This window comes from Pseudophryne corroboree, chromosome 10, assembly GCF_028390025.1.
Source record: "Pseudophryne corroboree isolate aPseCor3 chromosome 10, aPseCor3.hap2, whole genome shotgun sequence".
Taxonomy (NCBI): Eukaryota; Metazoa; Chordata; class Amphibia; order Anura; family Myobatrachidae; genus Pseudophryne; species Pseudophryne corroboree.
The window spans coordinates 373,990,650-374,014,531 of NC_086453.1; the positions used below are offsets into that span (position 1 = coordinate 373,990,650).

A 23,882-nucleotide genomic window follows, 5' to 3' on the forward strand; every position below is an offset into this window, starting at 1 on the left:
ACCTCAGGTTCATTGTTCAAAACTGTCACTATCAGTTTCAGACGCTGCCGTTCGGATTGTCCACGGCGCCTCGGGTCTTTACCAAGGTAATGGCCGAGATGATGATTCTTCTTCGAAGAAAAGGCGTATTAGTTATCCCATACTTGGACGATCTCCTAATAAGGGCAAGGTCCAGAGAACAGCTGGAGACAGCTTTAGCACTATCTCAAGAGGTGCTAAGACAACACGGGTGGATTCTGAATATTCCAAAATCCCATTTAATCCCGACAACTCGTCTGCTGTTCCTAGGAATGATTCTGGACACGGTTCAGAAAAAGGTTTTCCTTCCAGAGGAAAAAGCCAAGGAGTTATCCGATCTGGTCAGGAACCTCCTAAAACCAGGAAAAGTGTCAGTACATCAATGCACAAGAGTCCTGGGAAAAATGGTGGCTTCTTACGAAGCAATTCCATTCGGCAGATTCCATGCAAGAATATTCCAAAGGGATCTGTTGGACAAATGGTCAGGGTCGCATCTGCAGATGCACCTGCGAATAACCCTGTCACCAAAGACAAGGGTGTCACTTCTGTGGTGGTTGCAGAAGGCTCACCTATTAGAAGGCCGCAGATTCGGCATTCAGGATTGGATCCTGGTGACCACGGACGCCAGCCTGAGAGGCTGGGGAGCAGTCACACAAGGAAGAAACTTCCAGGGAGTATGGACGAGTCTGGAAAAGTCTCTTCACATAAACATTCTGGAACTAAGAGCAATCTACAATGCTCTAAGCCAGGCGGAACTTCTCCTGCAAGGAAAGCCGGTGTTGATTCAGTCGGACAACATCACGGCGGTCGCCCATGTAAACAGGCAGGGCGGCACAAGAAGCAGGAGTGCAATGGCAGAAGCTGCCAAGATTCTTCGCTGGGCGGAGAATCACGTGATAGCACTGTCAGCAGTGTTCATCCCGGGCGTGGACAACTGGGAAGCAGACTTCCTCAGCAGACACGATCTTCATCCGGGAGAGTGGGGTCTACATCCAGAAGTCTTCAACATGTTAATAGACCGTTGGGAAAGACCAATTGTAGACATGATGGCGTCTCGCCTCAACAAGAAACTGGACAAATATTGCGCCAGGTCAAGAGATCCACAGGCAATAGCTGTGGACGCACTGGTAACTCCTTGGGTGTACCAGTCAGTGTATGTGTTTCCTCCTCTGCCGCTCATACCAAAGGTATTGAAGATCATACGGCAAAGAAGAGTAAGAACAATACTAGTGGTTCCGGATTGGCCGAGAAGGACTTGGTATCCGGAACTTCAAGAGATGCTCACGGACGAACCGTGGCCTCTACCTCTGAGAAGGGACCTGCTACAGCAGGGTCCCTGTCTTTTTCAAGACTTACCGCGGCTGCGTTTGACGGCATGGCGGTTGAACGCCAGATCCTAAAAGGGAAAGGCATTCCAGAAGAAGTCATTCCTACCTTGATTAAGGCACGGAAGGAAGTCACCGTGAAACATTATCACCGCATTTGGCGAAAATATGTAGCGTGGTGCGAGGATCGGAGGGTTCCGACGGAGGAATTCCAACTGGGTCGTTTCCTACATTTCCTGCAATCAGGATTATCTATGGGTCTCAAATTGGGATCCATTAAGGTTCAAATTTCGGCCCTGTCAATATTCTTCCAAAAAGAATTGGCCTCTGTCCCTGAGGTCCAGACTTTTGTCAAGGGAGTACTGCATATACAGCCTCCTGTGGTGCCTCCGGTGGCACCGTGGGATCTAAATGTAGTTTTAGATTTCCTCAAATCCCATTGGTTTGAACCATTGAAAAAGGTGGATTTGAAATATCTCACATTGAAAGTGACTATGTTACTAGCCCTGGCCTCTGCCAGGAGAGTATCTGAATTGGCGGCTTTATCTTATAAAAGTCCTTATCTAATCTTCCATTCGGATAGGGCAGAACTGCGGACTCGTCCGCATTTTCTCCCTAAAGTGGTATCAGCATTTCATCTGAACCAACCTATTGTGGTGCCTGCGGCCACTAGCGACTTGGAGGACTCCAAGTTGTTGGACGTTGTCAGAGCCTTAAAAATATACATTGCAAGGACGGCTGGAGTCAGAAAATCTGACTCGCTGTTTATATTGTATGCACCCAACAAGTTGGGCGCACCTGCTTCTAAGCAGTCGATTGCTCGTTGGATTTGTAACACAATTCAACTTGCACATTCTGTGGCAGGCCTGCCACAGCCTAAAACTGTAAAAGCCCACTCCACAAGGAAGGTGGGCTCATCTTGGGCGGCTGCCCGAGGGGTCTCGGCATTACAACTCTGCCGAGCAGCTACGTGGTCGGGGGAGAACACGTTTGTAAAATTTTACAAATTTGATACCCTGGCAAAGGAGGACCTGGAGTTCTCTCATTCGGTGCTGCAGAGTCATCCGCACTCTCCCGCCCGTTTGGGAGCTTTGGTATAATCCCCATGGTCCTTTCAGGAACCCCAGCATCCACTTAGGACGATAGAGAAAATAAGAATTTACTTACCGATAATTCTATTTCTCGGAGTCCGTAGTGGATGCTGGGCGCCCATCCCAAGTGCGGATTATCTGCAATGCTTGTACATAGTTATTGTTAACTAATTCGGGTTATTGTTAAGGAGCCATCTTTAAGAGGCCCTTTCTGTTGTCATACTGTTAACTGGGTTTAGATCACAAGTTGTACGGTGTGATTGGTGTGGCTGGTATGAGTCTTACCCGGGATTCAAAATGCCTCCCTTATTGTGTATGCTCGTCCGGGCACAGTACCTAACTGGAGTCTGGAGGAGGGTCATAGGGGGAGGAGCCAGTGCACACCACCTGACCTAGTAAAGCTTTACTTTTTTGTGCCCTGTCTCCTGCGGAGCCGCTATCCCCCATGGTCCTTTCAGGAACCCCAGCATCCACTACGGACTCCGAGAAATAGAATTATCGGTAAGTAAATTCTTATTTTTCTTTACAGTGAGTCCTGCTGGCAACAGGATCACTGCAACGTGGGACTTAGGGGGAAAGTAGTAAACTCACCTGCATGCAGAGTGGATTTGCTGCTTGGCTACTGGACACCATTAGCTCCAGAGGGATCGAACACAGGCCCAGCCGTGGAGTCCGGTCCCGGAGCCGCGCCGCCGACCCCCTTGCAGATGCTGAAGCGTGAAGAGGTCCGGAAACCGGCGGCTGAAGACTCCTCAGTCTTCATAAGGTAGCGCACAGCACTGCAGCTGTGCGCCATTTTCCTCTCAGCACACTTCACTGGGCAGTCACTGAGGGTGCAGAGCGCTGGGGGGGGCGCTCTGAGAGGCAAATATAAACCTTATACAAGGCTAAAAATACCTCACATATAGCCCATAGGGGCTATATGGAGATATTTAACCCCTGCCTGACTGGAAAAATAGCGGGAGAAGAACCCGCCGAAAAAGGGGCGGGGCCTATCTCCTCAGCACACGGCGCCATTTTCTGTCACAGCTCCGCTGGTCAGAACGGCTCCCAGGTCTCTCCCCTGCACTGCACTACAGAAACAGGGTAAAACAGAGAGGGGGGGCACATTAATGGCTATATATATATATATATTAAAGCAGCTATAAGGGAGCACTTAATATAAGGATATCCCTTGTATATATAGCGCTTTGTGGTGTGTGCTGGCAGACTCTCCCTCTGTCTCCCCAAAAGGGCTAGTGGGTCCTGTCTTCATTAGAGCATTCCCTGTGAGTTTGCGGTGTGTGTCGGTACGTGGTGTCGACATGTATGAGGACGATATTGGTGTGGAGGCGGAGCAATTGCCAAATATGCAGATGTCACCCCCCAGGGGGTCGACACCAGAATGGATGCCTTTATTTGTGGAATTACGTGATGGTTTATCTTCCCTTAAACAGTCAGTTGAGGACATGAGGCGGCCGGACAATCAATTAATGCCTGTCCAGGCGCCTCAAACACCGTCAGGGGCTGTAAAACGCCCTTTGCCTCAGTCGGTCGACACAGACCCAGACACGGGCACTGATTCCAGTGACGACGGTAGAAATTCAAACGTATTTTCCAGTAGGGCCACACGTTATATGATTTTGGCAATGAAGGAGACGTTACATTTAGCTGATACTACAGATACCGTAAAACAGGGTATTATGTATGGTGTGAAAAAACTACAAACAGTTTTTCCTGAATCAGAAGAATTAAATGACGTGTGTGATGAAGCGTGGGTTGCTCCTGATAAAAAGTTGATAATTTCAAAAAAGTTATTGGCATTATACCCTTTCCCGCCAGAGGTTAGGGCGCGCTGGGAAACACCCCCTAAGGTGGACAAGGCGCTCACACGCTTATCCAAACAAGTGGCGTTACCCTCTCCTGAGACGGCCGCACTTAAGGATCCATCAGATAGAAAGATGGAAGTTATTCAAAAGAATATATACACACATGCAGGTGTTATACTACGACCAGCTATAGCAACTGCCTGGATGTGCAGTGCTGGAGTAGTTTGGTCAGAATCCCTGATTGAAAATATTGATACCCTAGATAGGGACAATGTTTTACTGTCGTTAGAACAAATAAAGGATGCATTTATCTATATGCGTGATGCACAGAGGGATATTTGCACACTGGCATCTCGGGTGAGTGCTATGTCCATTTCAGCCAGAAGAGCCTTATGGACACGACTGTGGACAGGCGATGCGGATTCAAAACGTCACATGGAGGTTTTGCCGTATAAAGGGGAGGAGTTATTTGGAGTTGGTCTATCAGACTTGGTGGCCACGGCTACTGCCGGGAAATCCACTTTTTTACCTCAAGTCACTCCCCAACAGAGAAAGGCACCGACCTTTCAACCGCAGCCTTTTCGCTCCTACAAAAATAAGAGAGCAAAGGGCTTGTCGTACCTGCCACGAGGCAGAGGAAGAGGGAAGAGACACCAACAGGCAGCTCCTTCCCAGGAACAGAAGCCCTCCCCGGCTCCTGCAAAAACCTCAGCATGACGCTGGGGCCTCTCAAGCGGACTCGGGGACAGTGGGGGGCCGTCTCAAAAATTACAGCGCGCAGTGGGCTCACTCGCAGGTAGACCCCTGGATCCTGCAGATAATATCTCAGGGGTACAGGTTGGAATTAGAGACGGATCCTCCTCATCGTTTCCTGAAGTCTGCCTTACCAACCGTCTCTTCCGAAAGGGAGAGGGTGTTGGAAGCCATTCACAAGCTGTACGCTCAGCAGGTGATAGTCAAAGTACCCCTATTACAACAAGGAAAGGGGTATTATTCCACTCTATTTGTGGTACCGAAGCCGGATGGCTCGGTAAGGCCTATTCTAAATCTGAAGTCCTTGAACCTCTACATAAAAAAGTTCAAGTTCAAGATGGAGTCACTCAGAGCAGTGATAGCGAACCTGGAAGAAGGGGACTTTATGGTATCCTTGGACATCAAGGATGCGTATCTACACGTTCCGATTTACCCCGCACACCAGGGGTACCTCAGGTTCATTGTTCAAAACTGTCACTATCAGTTTCAGACGCTGCCGTTCGGATTGTCCACGGCGCCTCGGGTCTTTACCAAGGTAATGGCCGAGATGATGATTCTTCTTCGAAGACAAGGCGTATTAGTTATCCCATACTTGGACGATCTCCTAATAAGGGCAAGGTCCAGAGAACAGCTGGAGACAGCTTTAGCACTATCTCAAGAGGTGCTAAGACAACACGGGTGGATTCTGAATATTCCAAAATCCCATTTAATCCCGACAACTCGTCTGCTGTTCCTAGGAATGATTCTGGACACGGTTCAGAAAAAGGTTTTCCTTCCAGAGGAAAAAGCCAAGGAGTTATCCGATCTGGTCAGGAACCTCCTAAAACCAGGAAAAGTGTCAGTACATCAATGCACAAGAGTCCTGGGAAAAATGGTGGCTTCTTACGAAGCAATTCCATTCGGCAGATTCCATGCAAGAATATTCCAAAGGGATCTGTTGGACAAATGGTCAGGGTCGCATCTGCAGATGCACCTGCGAATAACCCTGTCACCAAAGACAAGGGTGTCACTTCTGTGGTGGTTGCAGAAGGCTCACCTATTAGAAGGCCGCAGATTCGGCATTCAGGATTGGATCCTGGTGACCACGGACGCCAGCCTGAGAGGCTGGGGAGCAGTCACACAAGGAAGAAACTTCCAGGGAGTATGGACGAGTCTGGAAAAGTCTCTTCACATAAACATTCTGGAACTAAGAGCAATCTACAATGCTCTAAGCCAGGCGGAACTTCTCCTGCAAGGAAAGCCGGTGTTGATTCAGTCGGACAACATCACGGCGGTCGCCCATGTAAACAGGCAGGGCGGCACAAGAAGCAGGAGTGCAATGGCAGAAGCTGCCAAGATTCTTCGCTGGGCGGAGAATCACGTGATAGCACTGTCAGCAGTGTTCATCCCGGGCGTGGACAACTGGGAAGCAGACTTCCTCAGCAGACACGATCTTCATCCGGGAGAGTGGGGTCTACATCCAGAAGTCTTCAACATGTTAATAGACCGTTGGGAAAGACCAATTGTAGACATGATGGCGTCTCGCCTCAACAAGAAACTGGACAAATATTGCGCCAGGTCAAGAGATCCACAGGCAATAGCTGTGGACGCACTGGTAACTCCTTGGGTGTACCAGTCAGTGTATGTGTTTCCTCCTCTGCCGCTCATACCAAAGGTATTGAAGATCATACGGCAAAGAAGAGTAAGAACAATACTAGTGGTTCCGGATTGGCCGAGAAGGACTTGGTATCCGGAACTTCAAGAGATGCTCACGGACGAACCGTGGCCTCTACCTCTGAGAAGGGACCTGCTACAGCAGGGTCCCTGTCTTTTTCAAGACTTACCGCGGCTGCGTTTGACGGCATGGCGGTTGAACGCCAGATCCTAAAAGGGAAAGGCATTCCAGAAGAAGTCATTCCTACCTTGATTAAGGCACGGAAGGAAGTCACCGTGAAACATTATCACCGCATTTGGCGAAAATATGTAGCGTGGTGCGAGGATCGGAGGGTTCCGACGGAGGAATTCCAACTGGGTCGTTTCCTACATTTCCTGCAATCAGGATTATCTATGGGTCTCAAATTGGGATCCATTAAGGTTCAAATTTCGGCCCTGTCAATATTCTTCCAAAAAGAATTGGCCTCTGTCCCTGAGGTCCAGACTTTTGTCAAGGGAGTACTGCATATACAGCCTCCTGTGGTGCCTCCGGTGGCACCGTGGGATCTAAATGTAGTTTTAGATTTCCTCAAATCCCATTGGTTTGAACCATTGAAAAAGGTGGATTTGAAATATCTCACATTGAAAGTGACTATGTTACTAGCCCTGGCCTCTGCCAGGAGAGTATCTGAATTGGCGGCTTTATCTTATAAAAGTCCTTATCTAATCTTCCATTCGGATAGGGCAGAACTGCGGACTCGTCCGCATTTTCTCCCTAAAGTGGTATCAGCATTTCATCTGAACCAACCTATTGTGGTGCCTGCGGCCACTAGCGACTTGGAGGACTCCAAGTTGTTGGACGTTGTCAGAGCCTTAAAAATATACATTGCAAGGACGGCTGGAGTCAGAAAATCTGACTCGCTGTTTATATTGTATGCACCCAACAAGTTGGGCGCACCTGCTTCTAAGCAGTCGATTGCTCGTTGGATTTGTAACACAATTCAACTTGCACATTCTGTGGCAGGCCTGCCACAGCCTAAAACTGTAAAAGCCCACTCCACAAGGAAGGTGGGCTCATCTTGGGCGGCTGCCCGAGGGGTCTCGGCATTACAACTCTGCCGAGCAGCTACGTGGTCGGGGGAGAACACGTTTGTAAAATTTTACAAATTTGATACCCTGGCAAAGGAGGACCTGGAGTTCTCTCATTCGGTGCTGCAGAGTCATCCGCACTCTCCCGCCCGTTTGGGAGCTTTGGTATAATCCCCATGGTCCTTTCAGGAACCCCAGCATCCACTTAGGACGATAGAGAAAATAAGAATTTACTTACCGATAATTCTATTTCTCGGAGTCCGTAGTGGATGCTGGGCGCCCATCCCAAGTGCGGATTATCTGCAATACTTGTACATAGTTATTGTTAACTAATTCGGGTTATTGTTAAGGAGCCATCTTTAAGAGGCCCTTTCTGTTGTCATACTGTTAACTGGGTTTAGATCACAAGTTGTACGGTGTGATTGGTGTGGCTGGTATGAGTCTTACCCGGGATTCAAAATGCCTCCCTTATTGTGTATGCTCGTCCGGGCACAGTACCTAACTGGAGTCTGGAGGAGGGTCATAGGGGGAGGGGCCAGTGCACACCACCTGACCTAGTAAAGCTTTACTTTTTTGTGCCCTGTCTCCTGCGGAGCCGCTATTCCCCATGGTCCTTTCAGGAACCCCAGCATCCACTACGGACTCCGAGAAATAGAATTATCGGTAAGTAAATTCTTATTTTTCTGAATCAATAAATACGGAATTCACCGACCTGTATTTTTTTTAATATATACAACGTCGCTCATATTTACATTCCCTCCCAAAGGAGAAGGTCTTTCACCAACTGACCCCTTTCGAAAGGCTGTGTCTTTATTCGCCAATGAGGCAGGGTATTTCATTCTGTACTTTATGGTCTACTACTCGGAAGGTATTCTCCGGCATGAAAGTAAATGGGAGAATGAGCTGGGCCTTCCTCCGAGGGAGGACGCATGGAACATCATTAGGCAGAAAGTAGCACAGTCTTCCATTTCATCCTTAATGAAGGAAAATTCATATAAAGTCTAACTAGATGGTACCTAGTTCCCTCAAGGTCGAACAAGATTTTCCTTGCGTCCTCCCCTATGTGTTGGAGGGCATGCGGCCAAGTCAGTGACTTTACACATATTTGGTGGAAATGTCCTAAAATATGTATATTTTGGAATCAAGTTGAAGCTCTTTTTATAAACATTTTTTTCACTCCCTATCTCTCTTAGCCCTTGGTCAGCACTATTGGGCCTTCTTATTGATGGCCTGAATGCAAATGCTAATAAGCTTATCCATCACGTTCTTAATGCGGCCAGACGTACAGTAGCTAAATGTTGGAAAAATCCTGCACCCCCATCGCTAAGCATGGTAATGGCAAAAATTTGGTTTATATCTACAATGGAGAAAATTAGCGCATCTTTGCATGATAGATCTATTAAGTTTGATATAACCTGGGAACCCTGGTTTACGTATAATAAAACCTTTCTCCCTAAGATTTGAACTACTAGCATGATTTGGGTTATATCCGCGGAGGACTCTCTTACTGGTTTATTTTTCAGTGGGTTTAATTGTGATTATGTTTAGAATATTTGAACGGGGATCTAACTTGTGTCGATATTATCAAGTCCTTCTTTTTGTAAAATGTGTTTACAATATGCTGGCCAGTTAATCTGGCCCTTCCTTCCTTCCTTCCTTCCTTCCTTCCTTCCTTCCTTCCTTCCTTCCTTCCTTCCTTCCTTCCTTCCTTCCCTTCCTTCCTTTCTTTCTTTCTTTCTTTCTTTCTTTCTTTCTTTCTTTCTTTCTTTCTTTCTTTCTTTCTTTCTTTCTTTCTTTCTTTCTTTCCTTTCTTTCCTTTCTTTCTTTCTTTCTTTCTTTCCTTTCTTCCCTTCCTTTCTTTCCTTCTTTCTTTTCTTCCTCGGCTTCTGCCTTTTTCTATTTCTATTTTTCAGTTACTGTATTTGACCCGACAGGGTTTATATATAGAAAATGGTTGAATGTTATGTACTTATGTACCACCTTTTATGTTATCCTGTACCCAGTTTTTGGGTTTCTGTATCTGATGTGTTGGACGTATCAAACCTTGAGTATCTGTACTTGTCCATTTGATGTCTTTCAATAAAAACTAAAAAATAATAATAATAATAAATTAATCAATAAATAAAAGCCTGATTTTTGGGGCACTATCAGCATATGCAGGAATAGCTTTGTTCCACTTAGTCATGTATACATACGTACATTGTATTTCATTGAATGAACAGAATTTCCTGCATGCTACTTTGTTTACAAAAGTGTCCATTACTCTATTTCTCCTGGTATTAACGTAATAGCAAATGTGTATTAAGACAGAAACAAAAACTTTAAAATGTAATTTATATTCCCCTGACTGAGGTGATAGGGGCATCTTGCAAAGCAAGACTCCAGCCAAACATTTTTGTGTTTTTGCTTTTTGAAACTCTTAGGGCTAGACTCAAATGTTATTTCCTCCAGAGGCCAATAGATGGCGCCGAACGGAGCTATTCAATTGTAGCTCCATTTGGGCGCGATCGGCTGCTTTTGTCACTTTAGACGGGAGTTTGGGGCAATAACAATTGAATTCCCCCCAAGTGTAAGTACTGAATTAATCTAGTTTCTACCTATTTTTGTTTCCCAACGTAACTATTCCTACATTTCTTTTTTTTATATAGATACAGCCCCTAACCATTTCCAGATGAGCAGGTTTCTGTCACCTCCCCCTTATCCATCAGTAGGAACAGGTGCTGTATTCATACATGATGGCAGCAGTAGTTCTTTAAACATATGTCCCAACAGTCATAGAGTAGACAGGCCTGCCCTAAGACAGAGCAGCCCACAAAGCCCAAGGATAAAAACAGAAGCTAAAATCTGGATAAGTAGTATCAGGGCCGCCATACCTGGACTGTCGACCTGTGGAAAAGCTGCGTTGCCAGGTTCAGTGTATGAAATAATGCACTTACAGGTAGCAGATATATATAACGTTTATTGTAACTAGATTTTTACATGACTGGAGATCCTGCTGATTCTGTCCTCGATCTCCTGTGCACAGGGTACTGTGATGTTAGGTGCCGAGAGAGATAGTTATTTTACAGACAGAAGTACACTGCTAGTATGATAGGTAGTATTATTACCTAAACATAATTGTGGATGCCGCCATTACTTGGTTTAAACAATTACTAATGCCTCAGCTCCTAATGATATATATATATATATATATATATATATATATAGAGAGAGAGAGAGAGATTATAGATAGATAGGTCAGCCCTGTTGTAGGCGATGGGTTAGCTTGTATTCATGGGAACAGTGAAGAGAGAGGCTGGTTACTTGCCCCGTCCTGCAGCTGAATTATAGAATGCTGGCCGCAGATCCCAGATGACCAGGTTGGCTAGTGTAGTCAGTCATCGGAATATAAAATATCACTGGAAGATATTCTGTAACCACAATGATTGTGCATCTAGTTATCTGCCATGTCTACAGTTCTCTTCCAAATTGGGAAATGAAAGCTGATTGATTTTTAATGGGAGGAAAGAAAGAAAAACTGAATAAGTCAGTATTTTATTGTAGGTTGTGCTACAGTTATCTAAATTTTTAATAAACATTTCACAACGCTCAACTGCCAAACCCATATCGTAAAAATTAAAATTTTACAAATTGCAGGATGTTTCACAGTGTATGAGATAATGACTTCCAGTCGCTAGGGTCTGGGGTAATGAAGTTTAATTTGCTGCTTCAGAGTTCCACTCATTGTAGATGTTCACTGTATTAAATTATTCCACGTCTGCTGCAACTTTTTACTTGAAACGTGTTGCATTTTAAAGCTACGGTGCGTTTATGCAGACGGTGCTGCAAGCAGAACTTTGGCTCTGCATATTCTGCTCCAAAGATAAAGTGCAGAATGGTTGGCACGGTATATTTACACATTTAGATGTCTATTTAGGTAGCCACAACACTCTTGTCTTAAGCTGCATACACACTAGGTGACGTGCTCGATGAGCGACGTCGCCTAGCGTTTCCCCTCCCCGGCCGGAGGTCGGCGGCCGCCCGTACATACTGAGCGATATGACCGTTCATATCGCTCAGTGACGTCACGCAGCGGCCGGGCCATGCAGGCAGCTCCTGGACAGCAGTCCAGATCGAGCATGCATGCATGGCCGACAGCGAGGGTCGTTGCCAACCAACGAGGGTCGTTGCCAACCAGCGGGGCGGCGCAACGCTCATCTCTGGCGGCATACACACTTGCTGAGAAAATGAGCGACATCGCTCAGGGAGGGGGAAAATGAGCAACGTAGCTAATTTTCTCTGCAAGTGTGTATGCACCTTTAATCTTGTATTGGCATTGCCATTCGTAACATCTGGTGCTGGTCTTCATACACAGAGGTAATTTAGCCAAATAGAAGTGCTTACTAACATGAATATGTGATGGATGACGCAAAGAAGAAAGCATTAATCTCTATAACCTACAGGGGGGTACTCAACGAAAAAACTGCACTTCTCCCCCATTTTTAGGTCAAATTTACATTCGACCTATTCAATGCCCGTGCCTTTTTTTTTGACTGGTTGAAAAATCCGGCATAGGCGAAAACCATGTGTACTGGTGAAATCGCAGCTGATGCACGTGTTTTGGCAAATTCATGGGCGTTTTCGCCCGTGTTTGGCACAATTTTCACTCATGCCAATTCGACAATAAAAAAGGGAAATGGCATGGGCGAAAAATTGTTTAAAAAAATAGGAGACAATGTCCGCAATTAAGTACCCTGTGTCGAATTAGTGCAGTTTTTTCGACCAGTCGAAAAAACTTAATTGAATACCCCCCATAGGCTTTGGGCTTGAGTTAAGTGGTAATTAGCAGATTGTGTGATATGTGATTTACCTAATAGTATTGATCTTTATATAGTCTTGGCTATAACTCTGGTGTTTTCTTCAGGATTAAGTGTGGTGCCTAATTAAATAAAAATGTCTTTAGGTGCCGAGTTTCATTGTGTGCTGCTACTCTTTTTCTCACAGTCTCTTTCTACTATGCTTACAGTTTCTTTTTGTGGCTGATATTGTGGGGAGGAACATACAGCATCTTAGCTTATACTAAAATGTATAAAACTATATCTACCATCATGCATTGCCTTACATAGTAAACAGTCTACATGCAGACAGCTCTGCCATGTAAGTAATTAAGGCCAATTATGAACCAAGCTCCATTTTACCAGACTGATTGTTTGGTGCTTTCACAATTCTTAAAACGGATTGGTAAATGCTTCCTTTTATGCTGGCTATAGACAATATTGGGCGATTACAGTTCACAAGTCCCGGATATTACCAACCATTTATGGTTCCATGCTCCAAGGTATAAAAGTTCACAACTGAAATATCCATTTTGCTGGAACTTGAGGGACCAATCTGTGTAAGCCGTCTGTTATATGTGGTTAATGCAGACAGCACTAATTCCTTCCTGTAGTAGATGCTTGTGTGCTGTGTCTTGCTGTTAATTCCCAGACAAGTCCTGGATCTCTGTCTAGAAGTAGATACTCTCCAAAGAGATAAATATCAGCATGTGTGAAGACAAAAAAAGAAGTTTCAGTAGTATTCTCCCTTATTTACAGTTGTGTGTGAAGATAATATTGTAGAGATTATTAAGATAATTTTTATTTCTCTATCGTCCTAGTGGATGCTGGGGTTCCTGAAAGGACCATGGGGAATAGCGGCTCCGCAGGAGACAGGGCACAAAAAGTAAAGCTTTTTCCGATCAGGTGGTGTGCACTGGCTCCTCCCCCTATGACCCTCCTCCAGACTCCAGTTAGATTTTTGTGCCCGGCCGAGAAGGGTGCAATCTAGGTGGCTCTCCTAAAGAGCTGCTTAGAAAAAGTTTAGCTAGGTTTTTTATTTTACAGTGATTCCTGCTGGCAACAGGATCACTGCAGCGAGGGACTGAGGGGAGAAGGAGTCAACTCACCTGCGTGCAGGATGGATTGGCTTCTTGGCTACTGGACATCAAGCTCCAGAGGGACGATCACGGGTACAGCCTGGATGGTCACCGGAGCCACGCCGCCGGCCCCCTTGCAGATGCTGAAGACAGAAGAGGTCCAGAATCGGCGGCTGAAGACTCCTGCAGTCTTTAAAAGGTAGCGCACAGCACTGCAGCTGTGCGCCATTTTCCTCTCAGCACACTTCACACGGCAGTCACTGAGGGTGCAGGGCGCTGGGAGGGGGGCGCCCTGGGAGGCAAAATGATACCTATAAAGGCTAAAAATACCTCACATATAGCCCTAGAGGCTATATGGAGATATTTAACCCCTGCCTAATTTCTCTAAATAGCGGGAGACGAGCCCGCCAGAAAAGGGGCGGGGCCTATCTCCTCAGCACACGGCGCCATTTCCTCTCACAGTTCCGCTGGTCAGGACGGCTCCCAAGTCTCTCCCCTGCACTGCACTACAGAAACAGGGTAAAACAGAGAGGGGGGGGCACATTTATGGCGATAATTTGATATAACAAAGCAGCTATAAGGGAGCACTTATTATAAGGCTATCCCTGATATATATATATAGCGCTTTTGGTGTGTGCTGGCAAACTCTCCCTCTGTCTCCCCAAAGGGCTAGTGGGTCCTGTCTTCGTTAGGAGCATTCCCTGTGTGTCTGCTGTGTGTCGGTACGTGTGTGTCGACATGTATGAGGACGATATTGGTGTGGAGGCGGAGCAATTGCCAAATATGAGGATGTCACCCCCTAGGGAGTCGACACCGGAATGGATGCCTTTATTTATGGAACTACGGGATAGTGTCAACACGCTAAAGCAGTCGTTTGACGACATGAGGCGGCCGGACAATCAATTAGTGCCTGTCCAGGCGACTCAAACACCGTCAGGGGCTGTGAAACGCCCTTTGCCTCAGTCGGTCGACACAGACCCAGACACAGGCGATGACTCCAGTGGTGACGGTGACGAATCAACCGTATTTTCCAGTAGGGCCACACGTTATATGATTTTGGCAATGAAGGAGGCGTTACATTTAGCTGATACTACAGGTACCACTAAACAGGGTATTATGTGGGGTATGAAAAAACTACCTATAGTTTTTCCTGAATCAGAAGAATTAAATGACGTGTGTAATGAAGCGTGGGTTGCCCCTGATAAAAAACTGATAATTTCAAAGAAATTATTGGCATTATACCCTTTCCCGCCAGAGGTTAGGGAGCGCTGGGAAACACCTCCTAGGGTGGACAAGGCGCTAACAGGCTTATCTAGACAAGTGGCGTTACCCTCTCCTGAGACGGCCGCACTTAAAGATCCATCAGATGGAAAATATCCAAAAAAGTATATACACGCATGCAGGTGTTATACTACGACCAGCTGTAGCGACTGCCTGGATGGGCAGTGCTGGGGTAGTTTGGTCAGAGTCCCTGATTGAAAATATTGATACCCTGGACAGGGACAATATTTTACTGTCGTTAGAACAAATAAAGGATGCATTTCTTTATATGCGTGATGCACAGAGGGATATCTGCACACTGGCATCACGGGTAAGTGCTATGTCCATTTCGGCCAGAAGAGCTTTATGGACGCGACAGTGGTCAGGTGATGCGGATTCAAAACGGCATATGGAAGTTTTGCCGTATAAAGGGGAGGAGTTATTTGGAGTCGGTCTATCAGATTTGGTGGCCACGGCTACTGCCGGGAAATCCACCTTTCTACCTCAAGTCACTCCCCCACAGAAAAAGGCACCGACTTTTCAACCGCAGCCCTTTCGTTCCTTTAAAAATAAGAGAGCAAAGGGCTATTCATATCTGCCACGAGGCAAAGGTCGAGGGAAGAGACAGCAACACGCAGCTCCTTCCCAGGAACAGAAGCCCTCCCCGGCTTCTACAAAAGCCTCAGCATGACGCTGGGGCTCCTCAAGCGGAATCGGGGATGGTGGGCGGTCGTCTCAAAAATTACAGCGCGCAGTGGGCTCACTCGCAGGTAGATCCCTGGATCCTGCAGATAATATCTCAAGGGTACAGGTTGGAATTAGAGACGGATCCACCTCGCCGTTTCCTGAAGTCTGCTTTACCAACGTCCCCCTCCGAAAGGGAGACGGTTTTGGAAGCCATTCACAAGCTGTACTCTCAGCAGGTGATAGTCAAGGTACCTCTTCTACAACAAGGGAAGGGGTATTATTCCACTCTTTTTGTGGTACCGAAGCCGGATGGCTCGGTAAGGCCTATTCTAAATCTGAAGTCCTTGAACCTGTACATAAAGAAGTTCAAGTTCAAAATGGAGTCACTCAGAGCAGTGATAGCGAACCTGGAAGAGGGGGACTTTATGGTATCCTTGGACATCAAGGATGCGTATCTCCACGTTCCAATTTACCCCTCACACCAGGGGTACCTCAGGTTCGTTGTACAAAACTGTCACTATCAGTTTCAGACGCTGCCGTTCGGATTGTCCACGGCACCTCGGATCTTTACAAAGGTAATGGCCGAGATGATGATTCTTCTTCGAAGAAAAGGCGTATTAATTATCCCATACTTGGACGATCTCCTAATAAGGGCGAGGTCCAGAGAACAGCTAGAGATGGGATTAGCACTGTCTCAAGAAGTGCTAAAACAGCACGGGTGGATTCTGAATATTCCAAAATCCCAGTTAATGCCGACAACTCGTCTGCTGTTCCTAGGGATGATTCTGGACACGGTTCAGAAAAAGGTTTTTCTCCCGGAGGAAAAAGCCAAGGAGTTATCCGAGCTTGTCAGGAACCTCCTAAAACCAGGAAAGGTGTCTGTACATCAATGCACAAGAGTCCTGGGAAAAATGGTGGCTTCTTACGAAGCAATTCCATTCGGCAGATTCCACGCAAGAATTTTCCAAAGGGATCTGTTGGACAAATGGTCAGGGTCGCATCTTCAGATGCACCTACGGATAACCCTGTCTCCAAGGACAAGGGTGTCTCTTCTGTGGTGGTTGCAGAGTCCTCATCTATTGGAGGGCCGCAGATTCGGCATACAGGATTGGATCCTGGTGACCACGGACGCCAGCCTGAGAGGCTGGGGAGCAGTCACACAAGGAAGAAACTTCCAGGGAGTATGGACGAGCCTGGAAACGTCTCTTCACATAAACATTCTGGAACTAAGAGCAATATACAATGCTCTAAGCCAGGCAGAACCTCTGCTTCAGGGAAAACCGGTGTTGATCCAGTCGGACAACATCACGGCAGTCGCCCATGTGAACAGACAGGGCGGCACAAGAAGCAGGAGTGCAATGGCAGAAGCTGCAAGGATTCTTCGCTGGGCAGAGAATCATGTGATAGCGCTATCAGCAGTGTTCATCCCGGGAGTGGACAACTGGGAAGCAGACTTCCTCAGCAGACACGATCTTCACCCGGGAGAGTGGGGACTTCATCCAGAAGTCTTCCACATGCTGGTAACCCGTTGGGAAAGACCAATGGTGGACATGATGGCGTCTCGCCTCAACAAAAAACTGGACAGGTATTGCGCCAGGTCAAGAGATCCGCAGGCAATAGCTGTGGACGCGCTGGTAACGCCTTGGGTGTACCAGTCGGTGTATGTGTTTCCTCCTCTGCCTCTCATACCAAAAGTATTGAGAATTATACGGCAAAGAGGCGTAAGAACGATACTAGTGGTTCCGGATTGGCCAAGAAGGACTTGGTACCCGGAACTTCAAGAGATGATCACGGAAGATCCGTGGCCTCTACCTCTAAGGAGGGACTTGCTTCAGCAGGGTCCCTGTCTGTTTCAAGACTTACCGCGGCTGCGTTTGACGGCATGGCGGTTGAACGCCGGATCCTAATGGAAAAAGGCATGCCGGAAGAAGTCATTCCTACTTTGATTAAAGCAAGGAAAGAAGTAACCGTGCAACATTATCACCGAATTTGGCGAAAATATGTTGCGTGGTGCGAAGATCGGAGTGCTCCGACGGAGGAATTTCAACTGGGTCGATTCCTACATTTCCTGCAATCAGGATTGTCTATGGGTCTCAAATTGGGATCTATTAAGGTTCAAATTTCGGCCCTGTCAATTTTCTTTCAAAAAGAATTGGCTTCAGTCCCTGAAGTCCAGACCTTTGTGAAGGGAGTGCTGCATATACAGCCTCCTGTGGTGCCTCCAGTGGCACCGTGGGATCTCAATGTAGTTTTGGATTTTCTAAAATCTCATTGGTTTGAACCACTAAATAAGGTGGATTTGAAATATCTCACTTGGAAAGTGACCATGCTTCTAGCCCTGGCTTCTGCCAGGAGAGTGTCAGAATTGGCAGCTTTATCTTACAAAAGCCCATATCTGATTTTCCATTCGGACAGGGTAGAACTGCGGACTCGTCCGCATTTTCTCCCTAAGGTGGTGTCAGCATTTCATCTGAACCAGCCTATTGTAGTGCCTGCGGCTACAAGTGACTTGGAGGACTCCAAGTTACTGGACGTTGTCAGAGCATTAAAAATATATATTGCAAGAACAGCTGGAGTCAGAAAATCTGACTCGTTGTTTATATTGTATGCACCCAACAAGATGGGTGCTCCTGCGTCTAAGCAGACGATTGCTCGTTGGATCTGTAGCACAATCCAACTGGCACATTCTGTGGCAGGCCTGCCACAGCCTAAATCTGTAAAGGCCCACTCCACAAGGAAAGTGGGCTCATCTTGGGCGGCTGCCCGAGGGGTCTCGGCATTACAACTTTGCCGAGCAGCTACGTGGTCAGGGGAGAACACGTTTGTAAAATTTTACAAATTTGATACTCTGGCTAAGGAGGACCTGGAGTTCTCTCATTCGGTGCTGCAGAGTCATCCGCACTCTCCCGCCCGTTTGGGAGCTTTGGTATAATCCCCATGGTCCTTTCAGGAACCCCAGCATCCACTAGGACGATAGAGAAAATAAGATTTTACTTACCGATAAATCTATTTCTCGGAGTCCGTAGTGGATGCTGGGCGCCCATCCCAAGTGCGGATTATCTGCATAAATTGTACATAGTTATTGTTAACTTATTCGGGTTATTGTTGTTGGAAGCCATCTTTCAGAGGCTCCGCTGTTATCATACTGTTAACTGGGTTTAGATCACAAGTTGTACGGTGTGATTGGTGTGGCTGGTATGAGTCTTACCCGGGATTCAAAATCCTCCCTTATTGTGTACGCTCGTCCGGGCACAGTACCTAACTGGAGTCTGGAGGAGGGTCATAGGGGGAGGAGCCAGTGCACACCACCTGATCGGAAAAAGCTTTACTTTTTGTGCCCTGTCTCCTGCGGAGCCGCTATTCCCCATGGTCCTTTCAGGAACCCCAGCATCCACTACGGACTCCGAGAAATAGATTTATCGGTAAGTAAAATCTTATTTTTTTTAACCTGACATGTAAATAGTACATTGTCCATGTACCTCTGACATAGGACCAGTTAAATTTTCCCACTAAGTCAGAAATAGATTAGCATAATTTGGGGCAAACTGGTTCCCATGGCTGTCCCCCTCTCTTGTATGAAACATTGATGCCCAAACCAAAAATGATACTTTAGCGTAAACTTTATGCTGCCAAGCAATAACAGCTGCGTGATTAGTGTCAAATGTATTATCCTTCCCTATGAAATCATATAATAGCAATACTATTCTTTATTATATAGAGCTTTACTCCAGAAGGACTCAGGCACTTAACAGAAATCGTGAACATGATACAGAGGTTCAGGTGCAGTAAATACAGAAAATAATGAACACAATACAAAGTTGAAGCATACTTTTTGGATCAGGCTGGAAAGGCTTTTTTTTCATCATTCCCTGGTCTTATTCTCATCCACTCTGTCTCCAATAATGAGCCTGCATCAAAAACTTTATTGTGCATGTTTAGAGTTGTCAGCTGGATCACTTCCGGTTTGGTTACCCGCGTGTATGGTTATATCGGACACTGACGCCAGTGCTTGCGCAGATTTGCAAAAGCCAGCATTTGTGTTACTGGTTTTCTGGATGTCTCTGGGACTGCCCAAAAAGGGTGCCATGAAAAAAACACTCCACTTTGCATGATGGGAGTTAAAAACGGATCTGCCCAAAAGGAAGCCAACCAATGAGTACATTTTGAGAACAATATTAGTAAATAATTTATTATTTATTTATTAACAGTTTCTTATATAGCGCAGCAATTCCATTGCGCTTTACAATTGGACACAGTGATACAACAAAACTGGGTAATAAACAAACAGTCAGAGGTAGGAAGGCCCTGCTCGCAAGCTTACACGCTACAGGGAAATAGGCATTGATACACTAGGAACGGTATTATCTATTGCATATTTGGCCACCGGATTGCAAAGGTTCTAGGTGGGTTGCATGATATCACATCACAGCAATGATGAACCCTGGTCAGAAAGAAGGGAAAGTGAAGAAAGAGAAAATATGTGGAGGATATGTGTGGACTGTACAGTGGGGATATAATCGGATAGGAAAGCTTATGAAGGTTGAGTGAGCGGTTCTGGAATGTGATAAGCTAGCCTGAAGAGGTGAGTTTTCAGGGAATGTTTGAAGGTTTGGAGACTAGAGAAGAGTCTTATTGTGCGTGGTAGGGCATTCCACAGAGTGGGTGCAGCCCGAAGGAAGTCCTGCAATCGTGCATGGGAGCGAGTAATGAGTGTGGATGAGAGACGCAGGTCTTGTGAAGATCAGAGAGGTCGGGTTGGGAGATATTTTGAGATGAGCGAAAAGATGTACATTGGTGTAGTATGGTTAATGGCCTTATGTGTGAGTAAAAGTATTTTATATAGAATACAGGTAACCAATGGAGGGACTGACAGAGTGGATCTGCAGACGATGAACGTCTAGCGAGGAAGATAAGCCTCGCAGCTGCATTCAGAATGGATTGTAGTGGTGAGAGTCTCTTTTTGGCAAGACCAGTAAGAAGACTATTGCAATAATCAATGCGGGAGATGATGAGAGCGTGGATTAGAGGTTTTGCAATGTCTTGTGTAAGGTATGGTCGTATTTTGGATATGTTTTTTAGATGCATGTAACATGATCTTGAGACAGATTGAATGTGGGGAACAAAGGACAGATCAGAGTCAAGGATGACACCTAGGCAGCGAGCTTGTGGGGTAGGATTGATTGTTGAGTTCTCAACAGTGATAGAAATAGCAGGTTGGTAACTACTATTGGCCAGTGGAAATATAAGTAGCTCTGTTTTGGAAATATTAAGTTTGAGTTGGCGAGATGACATCCAGGATGAAATGGCAGAAAGGCATTCAGTGACACGGTCCAGTACAGATAGGGACAAGTCAGGGGAGGATAGGTAGATTTGAGTATCATCTGCGTACAGATGATACTGAAATCCAAAAGAGCTGATTAGTTTACCAAGAGATGAGGTATAGATTGAGAACAGCAGAAGACCCAAGACTGAGCCTTGCGGTACTCCAACTGAAAGAGGTAGCGAAGAGGAGGTAGATTCAGAGAAGCGAACACTGAAGGAGCGATTAGATAGGTAGGATAGGAACCAAGAGAGGGCTGTGTCTTTAAGACCTAGGGATTGTAGTGTCTGTATGAGAAGAGAGTGGTCAACAGTGTCAAATGCAGCAGATAGATCTAGAAGAATAAGAAGTGAGTAGTGGTCGTTGGACTTTGCAGTGACCAGATCATTGACTACTATAGTCAGTGCTGTTTCTGTGGAGTGCTGGGAATGAAATCCTGACTGAAGTGGGTCCAGTAGGCTGTGTGAGTTAAGAAAGTGTGTGAGGCGAGTGTAGGCAAGTCTCTCAAGTAGCTTGGAGGGGCATGGGAGCTGAGAGATGGGACGGTAGTTTGAGAGAGAGTTCGGGTCAGAGTTTTTTTTTTTCAGAATGGGATACTAAATAATAATAATTCAGAATAATACTAAATAAAGCAGATTGCATGAGTCTGTGCACGTGTTATCAGATATGCCACTTACCCACGTGATGCCAATCTGACACATCGAACATTGGCTCTGCTCACCTTTATGTATGCATGTAATGTTCCTTAGGGTTAATAGCATGATCAGTGTGCACCTTGAGAAGTTTACCAGCTTTGCCCATTGGTACGGCACGGGCTGGCCGGTAGTGGTAATGTGACTCATAGGGAAAGTGTATCTTGTAGAACCATGCAGAATGGTTTGAGAGGTGCCAGTAAGCCGTTATAGCAGTCATGTTAGGAGTTAATTGGGGAATTCATTCATTTAAGCAGTGACTTTACTTGCCAAAGTTCAGGTGATATTTGAGGTAACAGCTTGTTTGAATACTTTATAAGAAAAGGACAACAAGACTCAAATTACCAAAATACAAGTGTCTTACCTAGGAATCACACTGTCAGACATGGGCAGGAAACTTGCTTGATGGAAGAACCTTGCACTGAAGTCTGAGGAACCTTTACATAATCAGAGGTATCAAGTGTAGTTGAGGGGAGAGCCTAGATAGAGCATTCCCTGTAGAGCAAAACGGCAAGAGTTTGGATGTGAGAGGCAGCAGAAACCTCCAGGAGGATTACGGAGTAATGACTTGTAACTTGGACACCTAAAAGATCAAAGTCTTTCGTTACAGCAGTTTCAGTGAACTACATTGGTAAATCCATAATTTAGTTGGGTCAGACTTAAGGTGAGTGGAGAGAATGTGTAGATGGAATGTTTAAGACCGTTTGCATGTGATGAGAAGTTGGAGACGGATGGTGGTCTACTAGGTATCATTACTGAAGCAGTGGTTTCTTCAGAACTTGAACATTTAATGGGGAAAAACACTTTAAGGTTTTATTTAAAGTTGTCCGTATACCACGTGTACATATTTTAGTAGACTTGTACCTTGTGGGTGGTACAGTGGTAGGCCATGATGATGACCAGTCGCTTCTGATTGGCTGACTGCATGCGGACTCAGTTTGGCTTTATTATATGAAGTCGCGGATAATCTTTCCATGTTACTTGCTTGATATTCCTTTTGTACTATTGCAGGAAGCAAATTCTCATTGGATTTTTAAAAGGATCTTTCAATTTAATTTATATTTAATTCTATTGTATAGTAATTGCTTCTTTTTATTAACCATCCATGCAATATTTCCTTTTGCATTTGGAACGCTTTGTTACTTTACTATACTGTGTACAAGTTAGGGAACTTAAGACTTTGCTACTAACAGTGTTGCACTGCAAAGCCACATCCCTGTGATTTTGGGGGCAGTGGTTATACTCTTGGGCAGTACGGATGGTGTAGTGGTTAGCATTACTGCCTCACATTCCCACCATGGCCCTAACTGTGTGTGGAGTTTGTATATTCTCCCCGTACTTGCGTGGGTTTCCTCCGAGTACTCCGGTTTCCTCCCACAATCCAAAATATATAAATAACTGGTAACAAATAAATAATAAATACTCTTGCAAAGCCTCTCACAGATTCTACTGTTGCTGAGATGGAAACATCTTGAGATGCATCTGACTTCAACATATGCATCAGGTGCACTTTTTTATGTCAGTTGTTGTGTCCATTTGTAGCACAAGTGTGTCCACTTTATAAATGCCAAAGTGATGACATCTTTTTATCAGCAGTCGATTTTATTATGTAGATCATGTCACAAGTCAACTGGGGGCTGTATTCCCTGCTGTTTAGGAGAGACTTCAAGTTAGTTAAGGGTTAGTAGATCAAAGTGAGTGCTACAAATGAAAATTGTTCTGGCAAGTTCTTTGGTTTAAATTCCAAGGTTGTTGATTTTACCATAGGAAGGCCTGTCGCAAAAAGCTTGAACCGAGTTTAATTATCACATTTGGCAGCCAAACCGAATCCAGATTGATCCACTGGGTAAGGCTGGAGGTGGAGGTTAAAAATAAGCATTTTGAAGTTGAGGTGCAAGTGGGTTATTTATACAGACATGAGACTCTCTGTATGAGAACGGGGATTTATTGTCACTCCTTGGAGTAATATTCATCATTAAACTACTATATTTTACACTGCATTACATCAGGATGTACTAACCCGGTTCATTTCAGTTTTATTTATTTTCACTGTAAATATGCTTCTTTAGCAGTAATTATTATTATAAAGTTGTGGCTCATTTGTCATTAAATACAAGAAAAATGTTATAATGAAATTGAAAACTGTTGAGGCGTAACCAAACTTTCTGCTTGCCCGGCAGTTCTAGGCCTTAAATCCCATTGTCAGCAGCAAACACAAACAGAGATAAATCAGTTGTGACACCCACAGCATCAGATTCTAAACGTTTTATTGTCTAGAACTAGATGCGTCTTACACATGTGTACGTGTGTTGTA

At 45.5% G+C, this 23,882-nt stretch overlaps 1 protein-coding gene across 5 annotated transcripts in view; it reads left to right on the forward strand.

The window, feature by feature from the left end:
• The first annotated feature begins 10,402 nt into the window (after positions 1-10,402).
• PKNOX2 (PBX/knotted 1 homeobox 2) overlaps positions 10,403-23,882 on the forward strand; it is a 581,048-nt gene continuing 567,568 nt past the window's right edge. Inside the window, exons 1-2 of one of the 5 annotated variants that reach the window (XM_063943776.1) lie at positions 10,403-10,654; positions 19,275-19,336. The gene's annotated coding sequence lies outside the window, so the exon portion shown is untranslated. The remainder of the gene's footprint in view (positions 10,655-19,274; positions 19,337-23,882) is intronic. The other 4 variants (XM_063943772.1, XM_063943775.1, XM_063943768.1 and 1 more) reach the window with 4 other exon arrangements.